Raw genomic sequence first — 21,429 nt, forward strand, 5'->3', positions numbered from 1 at the left:
TAATTAGACATTTAAAACAGTGGGTGGTGAGGGGAGTGGGAAGCCCTTTAAAAATCTTCAAAAATAATTTGTATTTCAAAAAATCAAGGCAAACTAAATTTATTACAAATAAGGTATTCTTTTGATGGTAAAACAATTACAAACCTGAAATAATCAAATGTGTGATTATTCGTAAAGAACTGTAAAAAATCATTGTATTAGGTACTGGAATTTTGCTGATAGCTACACTGAATATACTGGAATTTTGAAAGTGAAACTCAGTAGACAAAATTAGGCTTAATATTGTTCTTTGTTTTACTTCATATCTAATTTTTATAAATTCACTCGTGAAATTTCCAATTTTGACAACTTGAAATATGTTACTTAAGTAACTATAGATAACCCCAAGGAAATGGGCGGGTTGCGCGCCGAACAAAAAGTGGACGTAGGGAGCAACAGCCAACGAGCATCCTACACACTTGAGACATTAACATTTGTCTCGCTCAATTACTGTCAAGATTTCATGTTTCGTGCGCGTTTTGAAGTTCGGTACATTTAGATTACTTCATATTTTAATTTCTGTGATTTGTGATGCTTGTGCCTTTCATTTGTATTTACTTTATTTCCATTAATGTGTAAGTATTAATGTGTTTTGTTTAGTGTTAGTGTTACTTGAAATACATTATGGATGAGCTTCCCGGTCCATCAACTGAGTGTGTAACGCTTAATAAATAAATAAATAAACCTGATCATCGAGAATTCTCGAAGAAAATTGTAGACAATGTTTACGATTTTTTGAAGAAGTTACCTGACGAAAATGTAAGAAGAAATATTGATTGGTGAATATGTCAAGAACTGGCTGCTAAAGCCTGTTCAACGAATAAATTGTGACATTATACTTGATGGACACTTTCATTCTATTAAGAAAAGAAAATGCAAGTCGAACAAACCCCGCTACAGAGCGAACGATGACTAGGAAAGGATGTCGTGACACGAACTGTTCTCGAAGTGTACGATAGAAGTGAGTTTCCTACCGCAGACAAGCTTCGTATTCGCCTTAACAAAAGATAAATTTTTCAGGGTCGTTGGCATCTATATACCGAGTATTGCACAAGTTGAGGTTTAGGTATAAGAAGTGCAACGATGGTCGACGTTTCCTAATGGAAAGAAGTGATATTGTGGCACACAAGGCTAGTTTTCTTTTCAAGATCTTCGTCAAAATCAAGACACAAGACCAAGGATTTATTTAGACGAGACATGGATTAACCAGAAACATACCAAAGCTTACATTTCGCCAACAAGTGACAGCATAGGTGGACTTAAAGTCCTAGGTGGAAAAGGTGGTGGGCTAGTTATTAGTCACGCTGGAGGAGTTAAATTTGGATTCATTGATATTTGTAAATTGGTTTCTAGGAGCAGAAAGGGAGGTAATGGAGATCACCACAGCGTGATGAACAAGACAATATTTAAGGCGTAGTTTTTTCAACTATTGAATAGTCTAGAAGAGGGTTGTGTAATTATAATAGACAATTCAAAATACCATTCAGCGTTAACTGAAAAAAATCCTTACACCTCAGCTAACAAACCAGAGATCATCCAGTGGCTAAAAACACGAAGCATTTCCCACTTAGGTAGAGAAACAAAGGCCGAGCTATTGTTAAAAAAGCATATGAGCTCGACGGAATCGCTCTCCAGCATGGTTACGAAGTTATCAGACTCCTTTCCTTCCACTGTCAATACAACCCTGTTGAGCTGATCTGGGCAAAAGTGAATGGAGAAATAGCTGAGCGTTAAAAGACATTTAAATTAGCTGACATACAGAGGTAACTTAAGACGTTTTGGATTCGATGAGAAGAGCTATTAGGAGAAACGCGTAGCCCCTGCGGAAAAGCTGCAAGAGAACGATTATCTACGTGAATGTTCAAGGGGTAGGATTCTTCATCCAGTTGTTATCAACTTGAATGAAGATAGCAATAGCGATGATGACAGCTCCTCTTACTTTGACCATGGAGAAAACGAGATAAGTGACTTTGAGGTTGAAGAATTTGGTTAGTTTTAACTTTTAATATTTTAAAATTCTTTGTTTTGAATTGCTTCGTTAAAGTGGACTACGCAGCGTTCACGGTGTGTTACCAAAAGAAAGATGAAAAACTTTCGTCAGAATGACCGATCCGGAGTTTAAACTGAAGACCAATGAATTGCAAGCCAAACAGTCTTCTGCGCTCGATTATTCAACACATTTGCACTGATAGTGTAATGTCGCAAATTATCTCATCACCTATGTGAACCTGAATAAAGTTCTTTCTTTGGAGATAAGAAAAAAATAACGAATACCTTTTTAATTTATGCAAGGTTTGAATATGAAATGTCACTGTACACTTAGATGTATATAATGTTGAAGCTTGGTTACAACAGAGCGTGGGCTTTAAGCTGTGGCTCGCTAATGTGTTGTTGTCTACTTATTCCTCCAACAGGAGGGGGAAGAAAGTGACACATGGGAAGGGAGGATTGACAACAGCAAGCTGTATGGTGCGTGGTCCCTGGTTCGATCCCAGCTCGCGCCGTGTGGACTTTGTGGTGGACAAACACCGTGGTCGTAGGTTTTCTCGGGGTTCTACCGTTGCCTTCCACTTTCTTCATTCCACCCTTTCACTCATCTCTCATCATTACTGTCTCCTTTAGCCTAACCGGCATACGCGTGGGACGTAAAACTGAGATTTCATTTTTTCACTAGTGCTATTTTCAGATTTTCGGGCAAAGTGCCTGTTTTTAAATTCATTATATATATATATATATATACTACCGGCTAAGAGTGCGACCGATAACTGGTATTCAACGAAGTCATCTTTGGCCTTCGGAAAATGGCGAAGTTTTTATGGCAGTAACGGGTCATCATGAACTAACTTTATGCTTCCCCCAAAATCGAACTTCTGCAATTCAAAGTGTAGATTTAAGAAATATGCAAAAAGGAACTTTTGTTACATACATATATGTATGATAACCAGTGGTGCGTAGCAGAAATATTATGAATAAATCATGAATTACGTGAAGTTGACGTGCTGTTTATGCTTCCACATGGACCTTCAGCATTTGTGACTATCGACAATGTGCTACGCAGGGGCGGATCCAGTACGGACTTTTGGAAGGGGCTGGTGGTGGTAGTAATACTGCTACTTAGAGCTACTTTTAAGAGCTTCAAACTCTGAGATCGGTTTTATTTATATAGAAAATAAAAAAGTTTCTTCCCTCTAGATCCACTCCTGGACGAGTTGTAAGTGAGCCAACACCTATTGGAGCACCTGCACGCTTACATGCTATTATCGAAGAAGACACCAACCAAGCAAATGATTGGTCCATGTGAAGAAAGAAAAAAAAGTGAATTTTTTTTTCCGAAGACCATTTTAAGTGAGTGAACTTGAAATATGTGCGTTTCGTAATCGTTATTTCCACCTCACATTGTTTCAGTTTAAGAAAACGGAGGAGTAGGGGGAGGCTCATTTTACTATTTCAGAAAGCCTCCTTGATCAAAATAATAAAAAAAAAGTCTAGAAAATATTTTATTCTTCATTTAATGAATGTGAACCACAAGCATCATCAAATAATTGCCCTTTTATTGTTCGCAGTGTTGCTAACTGTGACATCAAAGTTAACGAAACTTCCCTAACTTTAAAAGGCTGCAGTTAATTCATGAAGCATTGGTCAAGAATGGTATTTGGTGTGTTTATTATTCATATAAAGCTGAACCATCTGACAAAATTTCAAATTTTAAAAGATGGTGTTTTCGAGAAAATGGCGCCCAAAATTGGCGATTTTTCAAAATTTTACAATTTCTCGAATTTTTTGCGACAAAATGGTTGCACACAGAAGCGATACAATTTTTTCCCGGAAAGCTGGTAGCTTCGTCTTACGAACCGCGAAAACCGTAAAATTCGTACCGGAAGTGCTCAAAAAAAAAAAAATTCGCGAAGTTCGACTTTTCAGATAAATTGACGTCCATTTGTTAATTTATGTACAAAAAAGATGCGCATGCGCAAACCAAACTATAATAAAATATAATTTATTTATATCCCTATGTACATACTGTACCGTAAGTCAGAAATTAAAATATTAAAGAAATCAAAATCAAAATAAATTGTATCAAATCATAAACTAAAGGAACGGTAAATTCTTAAATCAAATTAAGAGTGCAATTAAACGAATGATTGCAATCTCTTATTGTCACAAATGACAATATTTTATTGATGAAACAACTGACTTACAATTGGTAGTATTGTGGATATTTTTGTAACAATATAAATTATTTAACAGTGAGCTTCCAAGAGTACTGAATTCATGACCAGACATAGTATGTCAGATTAATTGTATAACAGATCATTATAATTTTTCTCAGTGCTTAACCAAACGGAAATAAGCTAAATATTTAAACATTCAGATCTGCCTGTCACTTTCAGAGACCTCCTAATTTCATGTCACATGCAAAATAGACAGTTAAAGTTCTCTGTAGTCATACTTTACCTCATTGCATATTTCGCTTGGTCTTGACCGGACAATGGTCTTTCTTGCGGCATTTGTAATTTCGTATAGACCATTCCATTGCGATTCTGGATACAGGACCCAGAATGCAGAATGCAGAATGCCTTTTTTAGTTGCAAACTTGGTCATTTTATATGGACTATTGTCCTTGTTTGCCTTAATTATTTTTCCTTTTAACTTTGCCAAAAGCCAACATAAAAATTTACAAAATCTTAGGAAAGTCCTAATTACATTTCCTGACAAAATATTGTTGTTATCTAATGATGTACAAGTAAGTATTTTTGAATTTTAATTTACCCTGAGGTTTGCTTTCATCTTTTTCGTGATTTTATCCGAATTGTTAATTACTACTGACAAGCAATGTTATTTGACTACAGGTGATTCTTGACTATTTTGCTTCTGCTTCCAACGATTTCTTGATTACAAGTACTGCCCTTGTGATTTTAAAAATAATGTTATGCGCGTATCCAAAAGCTGAAATATTACAAAAACTTCGTTCCATTTTCACCTACCAAATTGCCATCATAATTTTTTTTTTTTATGAAAAAATGATTTTTTAATATTCTTAGTTCTTAGTTTCATTACATTACCCCACCAACTGGAAGAAAAATTTCCGAACAGTACCTTTAGTGTATGTCATTAGTTTTTAAATTCTTAGTTCGAATAAACATTGAATAAACTGACAAACACTAAACACTGTGAAAAACACTTGGGGGTGAACATAATGTCCACTTGAATGATTGTGGTCTCACTTCAAACACTGGGAGGTGAAAAACGGGGTATTCTAATTGTCCTCATCGTGGCCATCGATAAACGAAGAATGTCCCTAGTCACTCCACAGAGATCGAAGTGAAGACTGAATGAAATGTTAGATGATGTGAACTGCAACTGGGCCTCTGTAAATGCAGTCGCTGAGAGCTGCGACTGACAGTAGGCAACCGATAGTGGTTCCTATAGATGGTCCTCTTCTTGATATGTACTCATGGCCGTAGTGAAGGATGACGAACAGCTACGTATTTGGTGTGACATCTGGGCGTCACGTTTTGCTGGGAGCTGCGAGTTAACGATGTCCTGGCCAAACCAAGGATCCTTGATGACGGATGAAAAACAGCTTGACGTCTCGGTATAGCATCTAATAAAAATTCATTAAAGCTAGGCGGGTTTTCTAGTTGGGTAGACAAATATTTTTTGGCGTATAAATAAAGCAAGAGAGATTCCGAGGGTTCCTGAACCCTAGACCTATATGTTTCTGTGGCTGATATAGGTAAGTTGTTAGGACCAAATTGTTTTAAAAATTTGTCTTTAAGTTCTGTCCAGGACAAAGCGTCTAACCCGGCAGTGGTTTGGTACCAGTACAAGGGTACATCTGCTAGACACAACGAAAAAATATTTTTCATCCTATCTTCAGACCAACCAGATATTTTCGCTGTGCGTTCGAAATTAGTTATAAACAAGTCTGCCCTCTCTAAAGGTGTGCCCGCAAATATTGTAAGAGAGTTGGGGTTAACCGAAACGGATGCGGAGCCTAACGTGACAGAGGCTGAAGGTTGGGAAACTGTATGGGAAGGAGTATGAACTACAGGTTCTGAGGTTATAGAATGGGGTGTCGTGCTGTTAGCGTGCAGGTTAATGGAGGTAGCAGGAAGAGTCGTCAAAGACTGCGGGGCTACTACGTGACCGTTTATGTCCATAGTTTGCTCAAGACTACGTGTAATTGGCATTATAGGGAACTAGAATACACTCAAAAATATATTGGGGAACCAAAAACAAAAAAAAAAAAAAAAAAAAAAAAAAAAGAAAATAATTATAGCAAATGCACTGAAAAAACTATACCACTATTGAAAAAACGTCCAAAAGGAAGATAAGAAAAAAAAAGTCTGGTATAAAGAAAACTGCTGTCATTTAATATAGGGCCCCAGCTGTTTTCTTTCGTCTGGGAGCCATGTTAAAATAATTCGGTAGTTAGTGATCTCTTGCCTGTCAGATGACAATTAACTAATTAATAATTTCCTTTTTCAACAAGCAAGACTTTATTTTACATGAATTAGAGGTTACAATTACAAATTTAGATTATGTTTTCTCGCAGGAGACCATTCGTCCAGCTTAGAGCCTTATATGAATGACAGCAAGTTATGAAAATGAAAAATACAACTTACATTAAGTATGCTGGTACACCACCCATGTTATTGCAGATCCTGGTTGGTTGCTGAGAGATCCGTTGGTTGTTCCGAGATGATCCTTGGACCTCTCCCTTACCTTTTTATATTGTATTAATTTCGTCAGCCAGACGCTGAGGTTCTCCGTAACAGCCTTGTTTGTTCACTTAATTACTTCTTACGCTACGTGACTGCCGGAGAACCTCATTAGTCCACGATAAGTGTGACTGTTTATTCCAAAATTCTTTTGTTATCTAACTTAAGTACACATACATTTTATCACTAGAAATTAATGTCAAAAAAATCCTTTTTGATATATTCTTTTTTAAAACCATTGAGCTAACTTCTTTCTTTTCTTTTTTTTTCACTCATATGATAGTTTCATTGCAATACCACAAGAATTATAACTCTACCTGTCTCCATAGCCGAATGGTGAGGCTCCGAAGTTGACCATTTTCCATGTCTTCTACAATTCATAAATTGTACTCCCCGTCTTTGATGGCCCATTATTTGGCGGGAAAATTTTTTTCGACAAAACAAAAAAATACGGATCTCTTAAAAACATGTCTAGTTGCTATAAAAAAGTTTCAACAATATCTGAGATGGTGATGGTACAATTTTATATTTTTCTACTTGAGTTGAAATGGAGGGCACCATACTTATATTTCGTATAACAGCTTGCGGCACATGCATTTGTCAACAAAGACACATACCATCAATGGAATTTCAATGTCACAAAATCATACTTCAAAAAGGTACTCGAGATCATATCCATGAAAGGGGAACAACTTTACGTTTAGCGTGCTGACATTACATTCCTTGCTTGTATAGTAATGTACAAAAGATTCATCACATCTCTTTAGAAATTACTGAAATAGAAATAACTCTCTTCTTATTAGAGAAAATTTAATTTGTCTTCTTGGAAATGTGTAGAAGAAAACAAATTCTTCCAAAAAAAAAAAAATCACTATAAAAATAAAAACGAAGCGAATTACAATTTTAAAAATATAAATCTAAATAGAAACAAGCCACAGAATCATCGGGTATTTTGTGTTAGTGATGTAGATATACACTTTTACCAAGTAGTGAAATTTCAACTCATCTTGGTAGAGTAGCTGTTAGCGTATAACTTTTTCTATGATTGTAGGTCCAACCCTTTTTCTATGATTGTGGGTTCAAGTCTCACAAATTTATAACTTTATTATATCATCTTCTTGGTTAATTTACGTCTATGTACCCTTACCTATATTTTATTTTCTGTTGTATATAGTATTAACACATTTTTGTTTGTTATGAAACTTATTTAGAACAAAGTTAATCCAAGAAACTCTTAGACTGTTCAATATGCGATAAGATAAACAATATAAGTAATTTGAAATGAAAAAGAGGGTGTAAGTGTCAGTAAAAAAACGAATAAAAAATATTGAGTATTATACAGTTCTAGTAAGTTTGTTTTAAATTTCCAATTGTGATCCGAAACAAGTAAATGCACGGTCTGTTGAAAATAAGATTCTAATAAGGTATTACGTTTAGTGAATAATAGAATAGCTTTATGTATACTTTCTCTCTGTGTTGTAGTAAATATGATTATACACTAGTGTTTATTATTTTTCAGAATTAAGGACCAAAACCCAAAAGTATGTAACAAGACTTGTACTATATGTGGAGAGAAGTTTCAGTATGCTAAATATCGTCGGGATCATATGTTGAAGAAGCATAATGTCGGGGAATATAAGTGCCCACAGTGTCCTAAACTTTTCAGCGAATTTTCTCGTCTGCAATATCATTTAATAATACACTCAAAAACACGTTCCAAAGATTGTCCATGCGAAATTTGTAACAAATTGTTTTTCGATAAGAATCAACGAAACATACATATTCGTCTTGTTCATAGAAAGGACGAGAATAGTGTGAACTGTGAATCTATATATATAAAAGAGAACGTACAAATCCTTTCTTCCCTCATCACGCTAATACGGCTGAACCAATTTCTTTCATTTTTGGGGGGTTATTAGGATTTGGACCCTAGATGGTTTTTATCATATCACTTTAATTTTTAATTACCAGTGTCTTGAGATAATTGACCATTCAAGTGTCCATAACGTACAAATCCTTTGTTAGCTCATCATAGGTAAAAATAAACGTATTTATATGCAACCCGCATGACCGTGTCACTCGGCGGGTTAACATAAATGACAGGCGATATAATGTTAACATTTACTGCAATCACTTGAAAGCGAAAAAGTAAAAATTATCTAAGTAACAAAGTTTATTGCGTTCCGGGGTGACCGCAGCGAAGCGGGGCGGGTTAGCATAAATGACAGGCGATATAATGTTAACATTATCATATCACTTGAAAGCGAAAAAGTAAAAATTATCTAAGTAACAAAGTTTATTGCGTTCCGGGGTGACCGCAGCGAAGCGGGGTGAACGCTGCTAGTTGTGTAATAAAAAGATACTAAGGATCTGCTTGAAGGACCATATGGAAACACATGCAAAAAATGTAAAGTATAGTTGTCCTGAATGTGATGAGAAGTTTGTTTCAAGAAAAAAATTGTATAGCCATAAAGAAGCTCACAAACAAACTTTCATTTGTTGTAAAGTTTGTGGTAAATTGGTGAAGAAACGAAGTTTTCCAAACCATATGAAGTACCACAATAAATCAGAACAGTGTGAACTTTGTGGTGCACAATTTGCCAGCAGTATGGAACTTAAACTACACATGACAACCCACACAGGTGAACAACCATTTGTATGTGAGATTTGTGGTCGTAAATTTGCGCGTCACAACAATCTGCGAACGCATTTGAAACTTCATGCTGGAGTGCGTAAATTTGTGTGTGATTTATGTGGGAAGAGATTTGCTCAGAAGTGGAATATGCGAAAACACATGAAGTTATGTGAGAAGAGTTCTGTAGCACGAGCATCTTAATAGTTTAAATACTTTAGAATCGTCAGTTACTATTAGGATACTATGAATGAGGTATAATGTTTGTTTTCTTCGTATTAGTTTTACTAGTTACTGGCACATATAGTAGGGAAGAGTGATTTATCCAGAACTTTGAACTTAGGGGAGGTTCAAAAATCTTGGGGCGGGGTAGTCTTGTATTAAGGTCGTATACTATTATCGTCTTTTTAAATAGCGTGTTTTATATATATACAGATGGTGATCAGAAAAAATGGAAACACCTGTAATTGACAACACGTCAGATGTATGGGTTGGCAGTGGTGTGGCGCCCGCAGCGCCGGACCGCTGGTGGTGGTGTGTTAGGTCGGTCTCCATACTGCGTCAGGCGCAGTGGAACAGCAGTGTCCAGTGGCAACAGCAGACGGAGGTAGTGTAAAATGGAAGACCTCTCAGATTTTCAAAAAGGGCAAATTGTTGGTGCGCGGTTATGTGGAGTGAGTGTGACGGCAGTGGTTACTGTGTTAGGTGTGTCGCGTGAGACAGTGTCGAAGGTGATGACGGCCTACACAACACACGGGAATACCACATCGGGGAAGCGGAACAGTGGGCGGAAGAAAATCATGGATGACAGGTCACGCCGGGTATTAAAGCGCATTGCCACGCAGAACCGTCGTGCCACTGCGGAGCAAGTGACGGAGGAATTCAATCAGCACCTCCCCCACCCTGTTTCGGCAATCACAGTCCGCCACGAATTACATGACATGAACTTTTTTACGGGGTCGTGTTGCACAGGCCAAACTACTCATCAGGGACCATAACGCTTTCGCACGCCGCAAATGGTCCCGCGACCATGCAACTTGGACCGTTGAGGACTGGAAACGTGTGATATGGTCGGATGAGTCATCCTTCACCCTTTTCCCAACCACGGGCCGTGTTTATGTGTGGAGAACGCCCAAAGAAGCTTATGATCTGCAGTGTCTCCGCCCAACTGTGAAACATGGCGGCGGCTCGGTGATGCTGTGGGCCGCAATATCATGGTTTTCATTGGATCCTGTGGTCACACTTAGCGGACGAATCACTGCCAACGATTATGTCGCAATTTTAGGAGACCACTTGCATCCTATGGTGCGGATGTTGTTCCCGGATAATGACGCCATCTTCCAGGATGATAATGCACCCATTGACACAGCTGGCGTTGTTGCAGCGTGATTTGAGGAACATCGGGATGAAGTTCAACACCTCCACTGCCCGGCCAATCCCCAGATCTCAACATAATTGAACATCTGTGGTCCGTCTTGGAAACACGACTCCGGCGACGATTTCCACCTCCATCCTCTCTCACAGAACTGGCCGATGCCCTGCACGAGGAATGGTGTAAAATTCCACTTGCTACCATTCAAGACCTCTATGCCTCCATCCCACGTCGCATCAAGACTGTTCTGAAGGCGAAAGGTAGCCCGACACCACATTAATCTGGTAAGTTGCAATTTGGTTCAGGTGTTTCCATTTTTCTGATCACCATTTGTATATATATATATATATATATATATATACAAACTTTAAAATTCGGCGATGCAACGATTGCAATGGATTTTCTTCTTTAGCCAGAGCCAATTAGCATCGACTTTCTCATGCTTGGCGTCACGTTGAGATGAAATCGTTGGCTATCGATTGATCGAACGTTATTGTGACGATCACAGCCGTGTAAAGGTTGATATCCATTCAATCTTGCGTTGCGTGCTTTGCTTCAAAATTTATCTTGTCGAAAGTAAGTTGTCATTCTATTGGTACTTAAAAACAAGAATTCAAAATCTTTTAGAAACCAAAATAGCAAGATTTTTAATGGTGTCTTCCCGTTCTGCCTAAAGGCCCTCCATCACTTTGTAGAAAATATTTTTAGACGAGAAATTCTGTCCAGGGAGAGATTTCTTCACGAGAATTTTTCTTTAGTAATTGTAACAGATTCTGTAAGTTTTATTTTAATTTCTTTAAGTTTTATAATAAATTTTAGATGTTATTCTACTTGTTCTTCTCGAAAAAATGACTAAATACAGATCTGTTATTAACAGTGTTAATCACATCTACCTGCAGAGAAATGGGAAATTGACTGACTCAGTTGTAAGAAAGCTGTTTGACATTGTAGGTGAAACGAAGATAAAACAAACTTACTTCAGTCTAGTATCAAGTCATTTCACAACAAAATTTTATTCAGTTTTCCAGTAGTTCACCTCAAACATGTAAAGCCGGGCGGCTTTAGGATTATACTTTTGCGTATGGATACATATGCACATTTGATTGATTACTGACAATAAAAAATTCCTTTTACAGTAGTGGTTAATGCTGTTTATTAAATAATTATTTACCATTAATATAAAAAGTTAAAAATATATTTACTCCGTATAGTATCTTTTAGTGTTTATATATATATATATATTTTTTTTTTCAAAATTTTGGGGTAGGTCCGTGACTACCTGGCCTACCCGCTAAAACCGCCATTGCTCGCAGTATGTAAAACGTGTCACAGTTCAATCCTTAAAACATATTTGGCTATATATTAAGCAAACAATGCAAAAGGATGCGTAAGACGGCTCTTATCCCCGATTATCTGACTTTTTGATTTGATTAAAACTACAAAAAATCATACAAGTATTTCAATATTGATATTGATATTTTGTATTGTTGCTATTTACATTGGCAACATAAATATGAAAATAAAAGTATATAGTATATATGATACTATTGCATATAGTATAGAAATATGTATATGAGACAAATCAGTTGATAAGGGGATGATGAAAAAGGAGTTGTGATTGTACAGAACACTAACATTCTTTCTTAAGAGTCGCCTTATGCATCCTCTTGCATTGTTTACTTAATATATGGCCAAACATGTCTTGAGGATGTGAACTGTGGCACCTTTTACGTACTGCGACTCTTAGCATGTTAGAGATGAACTACTGAAAAAGTTAATAAAAATCTTGATGTGAAATAATTTGATATTATACCAAATTAAGTTTATTTTATGTTCGTTTCAGTTACAAAATTCAATAGAACTAACCCCAAGGAAAATTCAGACAAAACAGACTAAATTCAAGGGATAGAAACATAGGCGCAGCCTAATAAAAGGATACTTTTTTCTTCAGCTGTTACGCATCAAAAATGTTATCTAAAATTCTTCACTTTACGGAAATAACATCTTTAAAAAAATGATGAAAACCCAATAAAAGACGTAAGACTGTTGAGTCAGTTCCATTTTAAGTGATTAAGCATGTGCCGCTCGACCATCTCCAAAAAATCTAATTTTTTCATGAATGTTTATCCTATATATATATATATATATATATTACAACATCCCATGGCGACACAGCGGCTGACGCCATTTTACGTTTTTTTTTCGATTTTAGGTGTTTACATTGTTTTGAATATCAGCATCTATTTGCCCTACCAAATTGAAAATTGTTGGACGTCTCCAACTCGTGCAGAGCTAAAACTTTGATCTCCTAACATTTTTGGCTAAAACCACTTGAAGGGGATGAAATCAGGATCTACAGTAGCAACATTTTTTTTACATTGAAGACATGTTTGTGAAGATGAAACAACTGACGTAGAGGTCTGAAATTGTGTGTGTACACAAAAGTTTTCAGACCTGTAGCTGCTCCCAAACGCCTGACAAAAATCGTAAAATTGGGGAATTATGCCAATTTGGCATGTTTCACTGTCCAATATCTCCAATGGGCCTGGATGAAAATTCTGAAATTTTGGGAATTGGAGATATTGGACAGTGAAACATGCTAAATTGGCCTAATTCCCCAACTTCATGATTTTTTCAAGTGTTTGGAAGCAGCTACAGGTCTGAAAATTTTTGCGTATTTACTAATGACTCCAGACTACATGCACACTCAAATTCAGACCTCTACGTCAGTTGTTTCCTCTTCCCAAACATGTTTCCAATTTCCAAAAGTGTTGCTACTGTAGACTCTGATTTCACCTCCTTCAATTGTTTCAGCCAAAAATGTTAAGAGATCAAAGTTTTAGCTCTGCACGAGTTGGAAACGTCCAACAATTTTCAATTTGGTAGGACAAATAGATGTTGATTCAAAAAAACGTAAACGCCTAAAATCGAAAAAAACGTAAAATGTCGTCAGCCGCTGTGTCGCCTTGGGATGTTGTAAAAAATAATTAATTGTGGTTTTGAAGTACCCTGATTCATGGTAAACATTCATGAAACTTCAAGATTTAGCACAGAATATTTGCAAGAGTCATAACCAGATTAAATTCTATAGAACATCATTTCGGGACCCAACAACACTCTCATTATGTATGTCGATATTGGAATTGGTTGGATTGAAATTTAACATCCCTTTCAGCAGTGATGCTGTATGAGACGTGGACATACAATTGAAGTTGAATTCGAACTGGAATTTCCAGCGCTAAAGACGCGTGTGCTAACCATATAGCCACGAGAGGGCTCTCACTGTTTGGAGAAATAGTGTGTGGAGAAACGAAAATATACAGAATGTGGTACTTAACTATGTGGCATTTTATTATTATTATTATTATTATTATTTGGTCTAGGAATTAATTCGTGCGGGTGGACAAGAGATGGCGCAACGAACGGAGCGTCCCACAGTTCCGTGTATCCACACATGTGTTGCAAACCCCTGTCATCGCGTATCGTTCGTAGTATAGGGCAGTGGATTAAAGCGTCAACAACACCAGTTTGTAGTTAAGTGAACATGGCGCAATTTGTGCCTGATAAAGTGTTTTTGCGGGGTGTCCTGCTGCATTACTTTAACATGCAGAAAAGTGCGACTGAAAGTCATCGTATTTTGGTGGAAGTGTATGGTGACCATGCTCTAGCTGAGCGAACGTGTCAGAAGTGGTTTGCACGGTTTAGAAGTGGTGATTTCGGCTTGGCAGACCAAGAGCGAGCTGGACAGCCAAAAAAAATTCAAGACGAAGAATTGACAGCATTGCTCGAGCAGGATTCGTGTCAAACGCAGGAACAACTTGCAGCAGCATTAGGCGTTGATCAAACAACAGTCTTCAAACGCTTGAAAGCCATGGGAATGATTCAAAAGATGTCACATTGGGTTCCACATGAATTGAAAGACAGAGACGTTGAAAGACGAAAAACCATTTGCGAATTGCTGCTTCAACGACAGAGCAGAAAGGGGTTTCTGCATCGAATTATTACGGGTGATGAGAAGTGGATCCATTACGAGAACCCTAAACGAAAAAAGGCCTGAGTGAAACCAGGTGAACCAGGTCCATCACAACCAAAACGAGATATTCACTGTGCAAAGGTTATGCTGTGCATATGGTGGGATATGAAAGGTGTGGTGTACTATGAGCTGCTGCAACCGGGTGAAACTATGAATGGAGAACGTTATCGACGACAATTAATGCGTTTGAAGCAAGCTCTGGCCAGAACACGACCAGAATGGGAGAACAGACATGATAAACTTATTGCTCAACATGATAACGCTCGCCCACATGTCGCAAAACCGGTCAAAACCTATTTAGAAAATGTCGGATGGGAAGTTTTACCCCACCCGCCGTATTCACCAGACGTTGCTCCTTCGGACTACTACTTGTTCGATTGCATGAACAACGATTTGATTGGACAGCGGTTTACTTCTTCAGAAGATATCGAAACATGGGTCTCTGACTGGATCGCTTCCAACAGCAGACTTAAAATTATTAAGCTGCTAATGAACGATATAGATTAGCTGTATAGAAATTCGTTTTTGTTCATTTTCTGGAAGACTACGCACTAGTCCCTTGGACATGTCATTTTGTTTAGTCCGATGTTACCTATCGATTATGTAGTCTTCTCTGTACACAATACATATTATATATTTAAAATAATAGAAGTTTAACCCTTAACGAGTTTTCGTAACCATTTGGCTACACCTTTGTTTGATCTTGTGTATTGCGTTTGAAGAGTATCAGGTATTGTTCGTTATGATTATTTGTGTACTTACTTTCCGCGATGGTAGCAGTTATTGCCCCTGGTGACAACTCAGGTAAATTTTTCGCGGGAAGTTGTCTGTGGATATGTTGTTTTGCAAACAGTACCGGAAGCAGTGAACCGTTAAGGGTTAAGATTTTATCATAAATTTTGAACTTTATCTCATTAACCATACTGTGTATTTTTATTTTTGCGGGTATCATAATGAAAAAGTTGATTAATTTATTCTTTAATATCAGTTTTATCAGTTTCATCTCAATAGTGGTGTAGCTAACATACAACATGAATTTTTAATTTTATAAGGTAACCAAAACAAAGTTGTATTTTTTGACGTCCCATTAATCATGCACTCAGAGAGAGGAAACCAAATGATGCACGTTCCTGCTAAGTCATCGAGAGTTGATCTCACCATCGACTTTCAGTAAACTAGGAACGTTGCGCAAATTCAGCAGGCATAGTTCATCCAGTGTATGTAGTATGATAAAAAAAATTACCACAAATAAGTAGTATTAATATTAATATAATGGCCAAAATATTATGGGCGAGAGAATGTGGGACTCGTTGTCTAGTACCGCCCTACTATAAAGCCTTTAATTTATCTCTTGCACACCCAGTCTTCTTCTAACTAAATCAAAAAGGCAACATACTACATAAATAAAGATAGAATACGAGATTATGTCCAATCAATCCTTCTTTACTGGCTTCTCTCGAAAACTTAAATGCTGGGCGTATGATTCTAAATATTCTTACTCATCCAGTTACAGGGAAATTTTTATTTTAAAGAACGAAACATTATTCTGATCTTTTATATTATTCTATTCAAAAACTAGATATGAGGCAAGACGAAAAACTCTGTGAAATGCAACAAGAGTTCTCATTTAAAACTCAGAAAAGTTTACTCGTGAAGGACCGAAATCAGAACCCATCACTTTCTAACTAGATACAATTATATGCTAAAATATACTCTAAGTTTAGGGGTCCTGTGGCATAAGTTTCTGTGCCCTCGCTGGCGGCACAGCTCCACTTAGCCTTCACTTTAAAAGCAGTTCCTTCACTCAAAGAAAATGTATGACCTATCTACACAGGACTCCAGAACTCAAGAGAACCTGTGAAAAAATACCTGACTGAAAAGCACTACAAGGTGATAGGTTATGTTCAGGGGAAAAAAGAAGTCTCTGTAATGAGACTACAAAATGGTCCGTAAAGTGGACCGTGCCCTAACCAAGTCTCTCTGCGAGACTATAAAATGGCCACCAACAACTAGGTCTTGCCCTAATAACGGTTTCGCTCTAAAAGAGACCAGAAACTTATATCTTTTCCAAGAGATAATCACTAATATAGGGTTAGGATCAGGGAAACAAAAAAACAATCAACTTATAACCCAAGAAACTAAGTTCTCAGACAAGAGGGGCCTCGAACCCGAAACCTTCGGAGTTCGAAATAGAAATCCTTAATAAACCTATCCAATAGATTAAAACATATCTCAAAATTTAAAAGCTACTTAATGCATATCCCAGCGTCCTCAGCGGGATTAAAAATCAAGGCCTAACAAATAATAATAATAATAATAATAATAATAATAATAATAATAATAATAATAATAATAATAATAATAAAACTCTCCAGTAAAGGATTCTTTAGTTATCTACCAAACTTCCTATTACCTACCACGGTCATTCCGAATGACCATCTGCCAGCCTTAAACAGCATAGCTTAAAAAAAAAAAAAAAATAAATGGTTGATCCAACAGACATTAGGACCTTCGGTCGAACATAACCATGTGGTCCAGAGTGTCAGAAGAACCCCGACCGAGCGAAACAGCTCGGTTTATATACGATTCTGCTCATAAGTGGCAGCATCCAAGAACGAAAAGATCCCCAACTAAATAAAGAAAGTTCATTACCAATTTGAGAAAAAACGACGCTACCAACCTCCCCCCTTGAAATTTTCTCAGTTCATCAGCACGTATCCTATTTTTAAACTATAGAAACAAATGAAACAGTGTATCTAGCTAAGAAGTAAAACTTTAAAAGCAATTTCTTTAAGGTTATATGCAATATAGATATAAGAAAATGAAAATTGTTATATAAATAATATACAGATAAATTATACAAATTAAATAAATATTAGAACTCCTTATAAACTATATAAATATATGTGCATTTAAATAATAATCCAGGCCTGGAATTAATGAACCTATGTGTATATTTAACTCAGATATCTTTATACAATTATCATATATCAAGTAAGTGGAATGAAAATGTCCACTTGTCGAATAGGGATGAAAGTATCGAAGCAGCTTGTTCTCGTGTGTTTGTTGAATGACTTTAAAGTGGGCCTGTCAGCTGCCGCATCAGATAGCCGTATATGATAGACATTTGGGGAGAGTACCGTGAACGAACATACCGCCAGACATTGGTTCGTGAAATTCCGTTCGGGAGATGTGAGCCTTTCAGATGAACCACGCAGTGGACGACCACATTATGTGTTGGATGATGAGGCCCTGAAAGCAACCATCGAGAATGACAGGGTTTAACGTGTGATGAACTTGCTGAAAGCTTCCATGTTTCCGCTAAAAAAAACAGTCAGACTGTACCTGCATGGGATAGGGCAATCATACAAGTTAAGCAAGTGGGTATCGGCAGCCAACAAGGAACAACGAGTGACAGCATGTTTGTTCTTGCTCATTAGGCACCTGAACACATCTATCTTTATTCGCTTGCTCCTCTTGACGTAAAGTGGGTCCTCTATGACACTCCCAAGCGTATCAGACATTAGTTGTCGACACGTAATCCTGTTCTTCGCATCTGAAGTCCACCTCTGTACCAAGGAAATGTTATGCTTTCTGTATAGTGGAATTGTCGGCAAGTGGTGCATTACGAGCTCCTTCCACCTGGTCAGACTATCACTGCTGACCTCTAATCTCAGTAGTTGCAAAGGGTATACCGTACATTGCGGCAGAAAGTGCCGTCAATGGTGAATCACAAGGGTGAGCTGTTCCTGCAGGACAATGCCAAGCCACATGTAGCAAACAGAACGTCGAGACCCTTCAGCAACTTGACTGGGAGATACATTTCCATGCACCATATTTACTGGATCCTGCGCCAGCAAATTACCACCTGTTCATTCCCTCAGCTACCAACCTCCGTGAGAATTCTTCGCAAATGAGGCAGACATGCGGAACGCACTTCCAGTCTTCTTTGCGTCCACGTCCTCTGAGCTTTATCACCAGGGTATTGTACAGCTGGTGATCTTTAGCAAAAGATGTTGGATGCTGATTAAAATTACTTCGAAACCTAAAGGTACTTACCGTCTACTGTGTTGCTCTTTGTTTATCACTGCTCTAGAACGGCAAGAACTTGTTTTGTTATCTTGTACCTGGAAATTGGATTTTCTCGAAAACTACACAGAAATTTACTCTCTCCCATGTCATTTTTTCCAGTTGAATGTGCTATATTGTTTGTTACGTAACTCAATTTAAAGATATCTTCGTTCGTTCAATGTTAATAATATTCTAGAATTTCTATTGTATGATTGTGCATATTGTTTCTTTGGAATTATTATTAACCGATAAATAAGGAGAATTTTCCAATGTAAAAATTTCGTATTCATATTCGGGGTCGACGCCAAGGATTGGGATTTACTCCTCCCCACTCCCCAAATATAACGCTAGGTCTCTTTTACCAAAGGTACATTAACTTCAGCTAATCCTCCAAACAAATAGGAAATATCTATCCCATATATATATATATATATATATATATATATATATAATCGAACGTACTTTTCCCTCAAATATCTGAAAATGAATTTAAATTGAAATTTTTAATTTAAAGCTGCACAGTGTATCTAGAGTGTACTTTTATACTCGGAATTGTTCCAGAAACGGAAACATGGTGAAAGTTATGGTAGTCTATAATGGGTTTATCGATAAGATGTTTACAGAACCATAAAGGAATGACGGTTGACTTAAATATTTCTACCACATCTGCGCTTGAGAAGGTGTAATTTGTGAGAATCAAAACGAATATAATAGACATAAGAATTTTTATTCAGTTAGAAGTTCGTTGTCTTACATAGATTAGTGGTAGGCATGGTCAGGAATTGGTGAATGCTAAAGTAAAGTTAAAAATTACATTGGTCCAACGTACTTTAAAGTACCACTCCTTTATTAAATGTTTCCAGTTCAGCCGACTGTTCGCGCAGAAGTTGAGGAAATGTGAAAATGATACGTGGGACATGCACATTGTTATGTGAGGGAATCTCGCTGTATTGTTCGTACAGGGAGGTTCTAAAAAAAAATGTTTGCTGAACTAGCAACTTTTTTTTTTTTTTTTTTTTTTTTTTTTTTTTTTTTTTTTTTTTACCTATGCAGACCTAATAGCAGGTGCGATTGGAAATATTCCACCATTTTAGATAGAAGACCATTATCTTTTCATGTTTTCTTATCTTTATTCATACTGATTGTGTGTGATTCTTTATCATGTGGGATGTTACTTCATTTTATCGTATAAAAACAATAAAATACACAGTTGAAGATACGCAGAAAAACGAAATTGAAATCAACTTGAACTCAAAATTACTATAAATATAGCATCTTTGTTTTGACGTAACACAATCTCTTGTTCGCAAAATAATTCAATTGTTGTGTAATGTCATACAGTTAGTGAAGTTACCACTTCCAGAGAAGTAACATATTCCATCATAGCTATATGGTCGTCGTCGCACATTCTTGTAAGAGGCCTGGGTCGACTCGCGGTGGGAGTTTGTTTTCGAAACCTAAGTTAAACTGCTTCATGCTACTCGCTTGCCTTCCCTTTGCCAACGCTCACACAGTACCCTCTCTAGTTTGAAAACAAATTTTGTGCAAGCATGCCAAGCGAAAGTAAAATGTTACCTATGGATTAAGCGAATTTAAAGAGATTAGAAATCAGTTTTACTCGTAACTCACTCTAGAGCTCCCTTGTGGCTATGTGGAAAGCATACACGCGTTTGGCACGGAAGACTCCTGTTCGATTCCCGGCAGAAGCTCGTTTGGTTCGGATCCCACGTTAAGCTGTAGATCTATGTCTAACCTAGCCTTACTGCTGAAACAGACGCTAAACTCAAATCAAAACAAAATCAGATCATAACTCACTATATTTACAGGTATATTCATGAAATATGGGCGAACGGAACTTCAAAAAGAAACGGATATATTTCTCGAGTACAATTCGATTATTTCTGAACATAATTAGTACTGGCCTGGAGCTGAGGTTTCATGATGTTGCTTTCATAAAAATGCATACGGAAAAAGGGTTCAAATTTTATGTTCAAAAAAAGGGGGAGGGGCTTAAAACTCTGTTTCCTAATTGATATAAATAGACTCGTATTCCAACTTTTGAAATTTCCACTTTTAAGAAGGGAAGAAGCATTTTTACAACAATTTTCTTCACATTCGTATTAATCATATTGCAAAAACTAAATTATTTGAAATGATTTTTCGAAACCGGACTTAGCTCGAAACGAGCTTTTATCATGTGAGTTTCATTGAAATGTGTATTGAATGGGGCTAGTGAATTCAAAATTTATTGTAAATTAGTTGATTATCTTACAAGTCTCAAATGTTCGGACGATGAAGTTTTTTTAAAAAAATATAAATGTCTTCTTAAAAATAAGTGGACATAAGCACCAAACTATATGAAAATTCAACTTCTACAGAGGAAAAAGAGCAATTTCCATACTTTTTTCTCAATGTATAAAATTTACATCGACGTTGTTGATCTCAGCACGACAAAAGGGCTGAATTGTTTGAAATGACTTTTGAATAGCAGTTGGGTCGATCTTAGTTTCCAACTGTTTACTGTAATTCAAACGCGTATGCTAACGGATCAAGGGAG

At 37.0% G+C, this 21,429-nt stretch overlaps 1 protein-coding gene across 8 annotated transcripts in view; it reads left to right on the plus strand.

The window, feature by feature from the left end:
- The window catches only part of LOC145694663 (uncharacterized), a 278,706-nt gene that overhangs the window by 143,692 nt on the left and 113,585 nt on the right, over positions 1-21,429 (plus strand). The window contains exon 8 of one of the 8 annotated variants that reach the window (XM_081771129.1): positions 8,284-8,385. The exons of the other annotated variants lie outside the window; for them this stretch is intronic. The gene's annotated coding sequence lies outside the window, so the exon portion shown is untranslated. Of the gene's footprint in view, positions 1-8,283; positions 8,386-21,429 lie in introns of those variants that run through there. 8 annotated transcript variants of the gene reach the window in all.

The sequence above is a fragment of the Thermobia domestica genome, chromosome 9 (genome assembly GCF_964235325.1).
Source record: "Thermobia domestica chromosome 9, izTheDome1.hap1.1, whole genome shotgun sequence".
NCBI classification, from domain to species: domain Eukaryota; kingdom Metazoa; phylum Arthropoda; class Insecta; order Zygentoma; family Lepismatidae; genus Thermobia; species Thermobia domestica.